Source organism: Pseudophryne corroboree (assembly GCF_028390025.1).
Source record: "Pseudophryne corroboree isolate aPseCor3 chromosome 3 unlocalized genomic scaffold, aPseCor3.hap2 SUPER_3_unloc_7, whole genome shotgun sequence".
Classification (NCBI taxonomy): domain Eukaryota; kingdom Metazoa; phylum Chordata; class Amphibia; order Anura; family Myobatrachidae; genus Pseudophryne; species Pseudophryne corroboree.
Window position 1 is genome coordinate 1056885 of NW_026967563.1, and position 9196 is coordinate 1066080.

The window sequence follows — 9196 nt, forward strand, 5'->3', positions numbered from 1 at the left end:
TGACCAGGGTCCATGTACCAGAAGAAGCTTCTGCCTCCTTACTGACTTACTGTAGGCCCCTATTACACAATCTTACTGACTCTCCCAGCCCTACATGACCAGGGTCCATGTACCAGAAGCAGCTTCTGCCTCCTTACTGACTTACTGTAGGCCCCTATTACATAATCTTACTGACTCTCAGCCCTACATGACCAGGGTCCATGTACCAGAAGCAGCTTCTGCCTCCTTACTGACTTACTGTAGGCCCCTATTACATAATCTTACTGACTCTCCCAGCCCTACATGACCAGGGTCCATGTACCAGAAGCAGCTTCTGCCTCCTTACTGACTTACTGTAGGCCCCTATTACAGAATCTTACTGACTCTCCCAGCCCTACATGACCAGGGTCAATGTACCAGAAGCAGCTTCTGCCTCCTTACTGACTTAATGTAGGCCCCTATTACATAATCTTACTGACTCTCCCAGCCCTACATGACCAGGGTCCATGTACCAGAAGCAGCTTCTGTCTCCTTACTGACTTACTGTAGGCACCTATTACATAATCTTACTGACTCCCAGCCCTACATGACCAGGGTCCATGTACCAGAAGCAGCTTCTGCCTCCTTACTGACTTACTGTAGGCCCCTATTACATAATCTTACTGACTCTCCAAGCCCTACATGACCATGGTCCATGTACCAGAAGCAGCTTCTGCCTCCTTACTGACTTACTGTAGGCCCTATTACATAATCTTACAGAATCTCCCAGCCCTACATGACCAGGGTCCATGTACCAGAAGCAGCTTCTGCCTCCTTACTGACTTACTGTAGGCCCCTATTACATAATCTTACTGACTATCCCAGCCCTACATGACCAGGGTCCAGGTACCAGAAGCAGCTTCTGCCTCCTTACTGACTTACTGTAGGCCCCTATTACACAATCTTACGGACTCTCCCAGCCCTACATGACCAGGGTCCATGTACCAGAAGCAGCTTCTGCCTCCTTACTGACTTACTGTAGGCCCCTATTACATAATCTTACTGACTCTCCCAGCCCTACATGACCAGGGCCCATGTACCAGAAGCAGCTTCTGCCTCCTTACTGACTTACTGTAGGCCCCTATTACATAATCTTACCGACTCTCCCAGCCCTACATGACCAGGGTCTATGTACCAGAAGCAGCTTCTGCCTCCTTACTGACTTACTGTAGGCCCCTATTACATAATCTTACTGACTCTCCCAGCCCTACATGACCAGGGTCCATGTACCAGAAGCAGCTTCTGCCTCCTTACTGACTTACTGTAGGCCCCTATTACATAATCTTACTGACTCCCAGCCCTACATGACCAGGGTCCATGTACCAGAAGCAGCTTCTGCCTCCTTACTGACTTACTGTAGGCCCCTATTACATAATCTTACTGACTCTCCCAGCCCTACATGACCAGGGTCCATGTACCAGAAGCAGCTTCTGCCTCCTTACTGACTTACTGTAGGCCCCTATTACATAATCTTACTGACTCTCCCAGCCCTACATGACCAGGGTCCATGTACCAGAAGCAGCTTCTGCCTCCTTACGGACTTACTGTAGGCCCCTATTACATAATCTTACTGACTCTCCCAGCCCTACATGACCAGGGTCCATGTACCAGAAGCAGCTTCTGCCTCCTTACTGACTTACTGTAGGCCCCTATTACATAATCTTACTGACTCTCCTAGCCCTACATGACCAGGGTCCATGTACCAGAAGCAGCTTCTGCCTCCTTACTGACTTACTGTAGGCCCCTATTACATAATCTTACTGACTCCCAGCCCTACATGACCAGGGTCCATATACCAGAAGCAGCTTCTGCCTCCTTACTGACTTACTGTAGGCACCTATTACATAATATTACTGACTCTCCCAGCCCTACATGACCAGGGTCCATGTACCAGAAGCAGCTTCTGCCTCCTTACTGACTTACTGTAGGCCCCTATTACATAATCTTACTGACTCTCCCAGCCCTACATGACCAGGGTCCATGTACCAGAAGCAGCTTCTGCCTCCTTACTGACTTACTGTAGGCCCCTATTACATAATCTTACTGACTCTCCCACCCCTACATGACCAGGGTCCATGTACCAGAAGCAGCTTCTGCCTCCTTACTGACTTACTGTAGGCCCCTATTACATAATCTTACTGACTCTCCCAGCCCTACATGACCAGGGTCCATGTACCAGAAGCAGCTTCTGCTTCCTTACTGCCCTGGTTACTTCCATCTGTTGATGAAGGACTGCTAGTACCATAAATCCCCAACTAGTGCTTGGATGTCAGGGACACAGGTGGGTGGTAGTGGGGAGATTTAGGGCGGTGGCACTAGTGGGGGAGAGATGGTGGGTGGCAGTAGTGGAATGAGACGGTGGTGGCAGTAGTGCGGGGAGACGGAGCGTGGCAGTAGTGGAAGGAGATGGTGGGTGGCAGCAGGGGTGGACAGGTTGGTGGCAGTTGTGAAAGGAGACAAGATGGGTGGCAGTAGTGGGAGGAGACAGGGTGCGTGACAGTAGTGGGGGGAGACAGGCCAAGTGGCAGTAGTGGAAGGAGACAGGGTGGGTGTGAGCAGTGGGGGGGAGACAAGGCAGGTGACAGTAGTGGGGGAGACAGGGTGGGTGGCAACAATGGAGGGAGATGGGGCAGGTGGCAGTAGTGGAGGGAGACCGGGCAGGTGGCAGTAGTGGAGGGAGACAGGGTGGGGAGATGGTGGATGGCAGTAGGGGGGGACAGGGTGGGTGGCAGTAATGGGGGAGATGGTGGTGGGAGATGGGGCGGGTGGCAGTTGTGTGGGGAGACAGGGCGTTGGCCATAGTGGGGGAAGACAGGGCAGATGGCCGTAGTGGGGGAAGACAGGGTGGGTGGCAGTGCTGGGAGGAGACAGGGCAGATGGTTACAGTGCAGTATCAGGGGCTGCTGGATACAGTAAAGAGGTGTATGGGTCCTGCACAGAATCAGTTGATAATTAGACTTAATGATGATTATGCTTCCTTATTTCTAATTAATCCCTTGTATGTGTTACTGTTATTTGCTGTGTCAGCCTTTATGTGTGTTCTGTGTAATAATCCTGAAAGTAGTGCTGCTACCGAACTCATATCATTTGTAGTAACTTGGAAAAGATGAGATATGAGGTGCACTCTGGAAGCTTATAGGGGGTTAATCAAAGATGAACGCAGATGTGACATCACGCAGCCCCTGGAAAATGGTCCCGGCCCGCCCGCGTTCGCCCCTCAGGGATGCCGCCACAATGTGTGTCCACGCGGCCGCTGCGCATGTGCATTTTGCCACCACCAGCAAACTGATGAGTATAGTATTTTTTACGTTTAAAATATAGATAGACAACAATATGTGTATTAAAGATATGAAATAAAGTAGTTTAAAATCAAAAGATTTCCAGTGTGATTTTGGCTGTGTCCAATTTTGACAAATCATTTAAATAGTGGGATGATATTACGGGAGGGAAAGGGGGGGGGGGTCTCTTTCTGTGTAAAGAAATAGTTTAATTTGTTGGTTTTATATAAATTATGTCTGTTCAATGTGGATGCTGGGGACTCCGTAAGGACCATGGGGAATAGACGGCCTCTGCAGGAGACTGGGCACTCTAAGAAAGATTTAGGACTACCTGGTGTGCACTGGCTCCTCCCCCTATGACCCTCCTCCAAGCCCCAGTTAAATTTCTGTGCCCGGCTGAGCTGGATGCACACTAGGGGCTCTCCTGAGCTCCTTGGAAGAAAATGTTTGTTAGGTTTTTTATTTTCAGTGAGACCTGCTGGCAACAGGCTCACTGCATCGAGGGACTAAGGGGAGAAGAAGTGAACCTACCTAAGTGGTGGTAGCTTGGGCTTCTTAGGCTACTGGACACCATTAGCTCCAGAGGGATCGAACACAGGACCCGACCTCGTCGTCCGTTCCCAGAGCCGCGCCGCCGTCCCCCTTACAGAGCCAGAAGCAAGAAGCTGGTCCGGAAAATCGGCGGCTGAAGACTTCTGTCTTCTCCAAGGTAGCGCACAGCACTGCAGCTGTGCGCCATTGCTCCTCATGCACACCACACACTGCGGTCACTGATGGGTGCAGGGCGCTGGGGGGGAGGGCCCTGAGCAGCAATACTAACACCTTGGCTGGCAAATTAGCACCATATATAGCACCAGGGGCTATATAGGTGCTTATTATCCCCTGACAGAACTTTTACAATAGCGGGAGAAAGCCATTTTTCCCTCACAGCTCCGCTGGAAGTAAGCTCCCTGGCTCTCCCCTGCGGTCCTGCACTACAGAAAAGGGTAAAAAAGAGAGGGGGGGCACAAATTAGGCGCAGTATAATATATATATATGCAGCTATAAGGGGAAAACACTCTTTTATAGGTGATATCCCTGTGATATATAGCGCTCTGGTGTGTGCTGGCATACTCTCCCTCTGTCTCCCCAAAGGGCTTTGTGGGGTCCTGTCCTCTGTAAGAGCATTCCCTGTGTGTCTGCTGTGTGTCGGTACTGCTGTGTCGACATGTATGAGGAGGAAAATGATGTGGAGGCGGAGCAAATGCCTGTGAATGTGATGTCACCCCCTGCGGGGTCGACACCTGTGTGGTTGGACTTATGGAAGGAATTGCGTGAAAGTGTCAACTCCTTACACAAAAGGTTTGACGACATAGGACAGCCGGCTACTCAGCTTGTGCCTGTTCCAGCGTCTCAAATGTCATCAGGGGCTTTAAAACGCCCGCTACCTCAGGTGGCAGACACAGATGTTGACACGGATACCGACTCCAGTGTCGACGACGATGAGACTAGTGTACCTTCCAATAGGGCATAACGTTACATGATTGAGGCAATGAAAAATGTTTTACACATTTCTGATAATACCCTAAGTACCACAAAAAAGGGTATTAAATTTGGTGAGAAAAAACTACCAGTAGTTTTTCCTGCATCTGAGGAATTAAATGAGGTGTGTGAGGAAGCGTGGACTTCCCCCGATAAGAAATTGATAATTTCTAAACGGTTATTGGCAGCGTACCCTTTCCCGCCAGAGGATAGGTCACGTTGGGAAACACCCCCTAGGGTAGATAAAGCGCTTACACGTTTATCAAAAAAGGTGGCACTACCGTCTCCGGATACGGCCGCCCTAAAGGAACCTGCTGATAGAAAGCAGGAAACTACCCTTAAAGCTATATACACACACACGGGCATTATATTGAGACCAGCTATTGCATCGGCATGGATGTGCAGTGCTGCAGCTGCGTGGTCAGATTCCCTGTCGGATATTATTGATACTATGGATAGGGACAATTTTTTGCTGACGATAGAGCATATAAAAGACGCCGTCTTATACATGCGTGATGCACAGAGGGATATTTGCCGGCTGGCATCAAAAATAAGCGCAATCTCCATTGACGCCAGAAGGGGGTTATGGACTCGGCAGTGGTCAGGTGATGCCGATTCAAAAAGGCACATGGAAGTTTTGCCTTATAAGGGGGTGGAACTGTTTGGGCATGGTCTTTCAGATCTCGTTTCCACAGCTACAGCTGGGAAATCGACATTTTTGCCACAGGCTACCCCACAGCAAAATAAAGCACCGTATTATCAAGTACAGTCCTTTCGGCCCCATAAAAACAAGAGGGCTAGAGGTGCATCCTTTCTGCCGAGAGGCAAAAGTAGAGGGAAAAAACTGCAGCATACAGCCAGTTCCCAAGAGCAGAAGTCCTCCCCCGCGTCCGGTAAGTCCACAGCATGACGCTGGGGCTTCACAGGCGGACCCGGGTACGGTGGGGGCCCGTCTCAGAAATTTCAGCGCAAAGTGGGCTCTCTCACAGGTGGATCCCTGGATCCTTCAAGTAGTATCTCAGGGGTACAGGCTGGAATTCGAGACGTCTCCCCCCTGCCATTTCCTAAAATCTGTCATACCAGCAACTCCCTCTGCCAGGGAGGCAGTGTTGGTGGCTATCCAAAAACTGTATTTACAGCAAGTGATTGTTAAGGTACCCCTCCTTCAACAAGGAAAGGGTTACTATTCCACAATGTTTATGGTACCGAAACCGGACGGTTCGGTGAGACCCATCTTAAATTTAAAATCCTTGAACACATATATCAAAAGATTCAAGTTCAAGATGGAATCGCTCAGGGCGGTTATTGCAAGCCTGGACAAGGGGGATTACATGGTCTCCCTGGACATCAAGGATGCCTACCTGTATGTCCCCATTTACCCTCCTCACCAGGAGTACCTCAGGTTTGTAGTACAGGACTGTCACTATCAGTTCCAGACGCTGCCGTTTGGGTTATCCACGGCACCGATGGTCTTTACCAAGGTAATGGCCGAAATGATGATACTCCTTCGGAAGAAGGGGGTTTTAATTATCCCGTACTTGGACGATCTCCTGATAAAGGCGAGGTCCAAGGAACAGTTGTTAGTGGGGGTAGCACTTTCTCGGGAAGTGCTGCAGCAGCACGGCTGGATTCTCAATATCCCAAAGTCACAGCTGGTCCCGACGACACATCTTCTGTTCCTGGGAATGATTCTGGACACAGACCAGAAAAAAGTGTTTCTTCCAGTGGAAAAAGCCGAGGAGTTGTCATCTCTAGTCAGAAACCTCCTAAAACCAGGACAGGTGTCGGTACATCAATGCACGCAAGTCCTGGGAAAAATGGTAGCTTCGTACGAAGCAATTCCATTCGGAAGGTTCCACGCAAGGATTTTCCAGTGGGTCCTGTTGGACCAATGGTCCGGGTCGCATCTCCAGATGCAGCAGCGGATAACCCTGTCGGCAAGGACCAGGGTGTCACTACTGTGGTGGCTGCATAGGGCTCATCTCCTAGAGGGCCGCAGATTCGGAATACAGGACTGGGTCCTGGTGACCACGGATGCCAGCCTTCGGGGCTGGGGAGCAGTCACACAGGGAAGAAATTTCCAAGGGCTGTGGTCAAATCAGGAGATTTCACTACACATAAATATCCTGGAGCTAAGAGCCATTTACAATGCCCTATGCCAAGCAGGTTCCCTGCTTCAAAACAAACCGGTTCTGAGCCAATCAGACAACATCACGGCGGTCGCCCATGTAAACAGACAGGGCGGCACAAGAAGCAGGAGGGCAATGGCAGAAGCCACAAGGTTTCTCCGGTGGGCGGAAAATCACGTGCTAGCTGTTAGGCGCCGAGGGTCCGCTCGTCAGTGCGGCCCGGCGCCTAGCAACGGGGACGCCACTGTCGGACCGCGTTCCCCGTTGCTGGGTCTAAGCTAATCACCTCATTGGTTTCCTGGCTGTGTAGCATGCAGCTGCACGGCATGTTGTAATTAATCACTCATCTGTTTCCCTGGCCAGGCAGCTTGGCAGCTGCATGGCATTTAATCCAATCAGCCTCCAAACAGCTGATTGGAGGACTCTCTGTTAAGAACACTTCCTGGGCTTCTCACAGACGCCGGTGATAGCTTCCTGTTTGCCTGTGTCTGCTGCAGAGAGTTCCCAGTCCCGGTCTATTCGGTTGTTCCTGTCCTCAGAGATCCTGTACTCGGAAGTTTACCATCTGTTCCTGGAGTCTGACCGAGCACCTTTAACATCTGGTGGTGTTCGTGAGTCGCGGCGCAGCCGTGTGTTGCGGCTTGTCCGCTTACTGTTTATTATTTTGTTTAATTGTGTTCTGGAGCTTTTGCGGAGGATTCCGCTTCCACAGATCCACTCTGGTGTCCAGCGGTGCCGGATAGGAGTGTCGGATCAGTGGATCTTTGGTTGTCCTTTTCCCTGGCGGCTAGTCCGCACATACCTTTTGATTTAAGTTAGTTAGCTTGTAACCCCTGGCCTGGTTGCTTAGTCAGAGGGCCCCTAGTTATCACCCTGTCTCGGATTTCCCCTTGTCTCCCATTAAGACCTGCGGGGGCATCGGGGTTGGGCAGACATAATCCGCCCTTCGAACGCGGCTGCCATGGGCTCAAGCAACCATAGTCTCGCAGGGGATTTCTGATAACACGGGCGAGACAACGGAGTTAGGGCGCATGGGGTTACTAGGCTCTCCAGCTCCCACAACCAGCATATTGTTCCTGTACTCAGATCCCTGCCATAAGATCTTCTCCGGTCTGGAGTACAGGAATCATAACACTAGCACTGTCAGCAGTGTTCATTCCGGGAGTGGATAACTGGGAAGCAGACTTCCTCAGCAGACACAACCTTCACCCGGGAGAGTGGGGGCTTCATCCAGAAGTCTTCCAATTGATTGTAAACCGTTGGGAAAGACCACAGGTAGATATGATGGCGTCCCGCCTCAACAAAAAGCTAAAAAGATATTGCGCCAGGTCAAGGGACCCTCAGGCGATAGCTGTGGACGCTCTAGTGACACAGTGGGTGTACAAGTCAGTTTACGTGTTTCCCCCTCTGCCTCTTATTCCCAAGGTGCTGAGAATAATACGAAGGGGAGGAGTGAGAACTATACTCGTGGTTCCGGATTGGCCAAGAAGAACTTGGTACCCGGAACTTCAAGAGATGCTCTCAGAGGACCCATGGCCTCTACCACTAAGGCGGGACCTGCTGCAGCAGGGGCCCTGCCTGTTCCAAGACTTACCGTGGCTGCCTTTGACGGCATGGCGGTTGAACGCCAATCCTGAAGGAAAAAGGTATTCCGGAGGAATTCATTCCTACCCTGATCAAGGCCAGGAAGGATGTGACTGCAACCCACTATCACCGCATTTGGCGAAAATATGTGGGTTGGTGTGAGGCCAAGAAGGCCCCAACGGAGGAATTTCAACTGGGTCGTTTCCTGCATTTCCTGCAAGCAGGGGTGACGATGGGCCTCAAATTGGGGTCCATTAAGGTCCAGATTTCGGCTCTGTCGATTTTCTTTCAAAAGGAACTGGCTTCGTTGCCTGAAGTTCAGACTTTTGTCAAGGGAGTTCTGCATATTCAACCTCCTTACGTGCCTCCAGTGGCACCTTGGGATCTCAATGTGGTTTTGGGATTCCTGAAGTAACATTGGTTCGAGCCACTTAAAACCGTGGATTTGAAATATCTCACGTGGAAAGTGGTCATGTTGTTGGCCCTGGCTTTGGCCAGGCGTGTATCAGAATTGGCGGCATTGTTGTGTAAAAGCACTTATCTGATTTTCCATTTGGATAGGGCAGAGTAGAGGACTCGTCCTCAGTTTCTCCCGAAGGTGGTATCAGCGTTTCACTTGAACCAACCTATTGTGGTGCCTACGGCTACTAGGGACTTGGAGGATTC